Genomic DNA, 543 nt, shown 5'->3' on the forward strand with positions numbered 1-543 from the left:
CCATTCAGGTTGAAAATTCCGATTTTTGTCCTATAAATTCGATGATTAATCTTGTTTCTTTTTTTATTTAGTAGTCCTATATTTTAATATTTATTTCATATAATAATCTTCATTTCTCACTTATTAATAATCGTCTTCGTGTGAAAATAGATCTGCTCTCACGATGTCACATACTCGCGAAGAAACACGATCTCTTCCGGGATTCTCCGAAAACGATCGTATTTGTGACTGATTAGTTTTTTTTTTGAGACGGAAACACTTTGGCAGCGCATGAAACAAACGCTAGTTTTTATGTGTTTCTTAAGTAAAGTTTTGCTTCATTTTTTTATTTCAGTTTCATTAACAATATTTATTAAAGTATTTAATATAGGAATGATACAAGTTCTTCAAATACCTATAGAATAGATTTCTTTTTTGTGACTGTAAAACACTTAAATACACCATTTTCATTTTCGATACCTCACTACCATAAAGGCTTGGTTTGGTCTGAAGTTTAATTGTTGGTAGTGTCCAGGGTCAACTGATGAGGAGTGGAATTCTCCG

The sequence above is a fragment of the Limulus polyphemus genome, unplaced genomic scaffold (genome assembly GCF_000517525.1).
Source record: "Limulus polyphemus unplaced genomic scaffold, Limulus_polyphemus-2.1.2 Scaffold10210, whole genome shotgun sequence".
Taxonomy (NCBI): domain Eukaryota; kingdom Metazoa; phylum Arthropoda; class Merostomata; order Xiphosura; family Limulidae; genus Limulus; species Limulus polyphemus.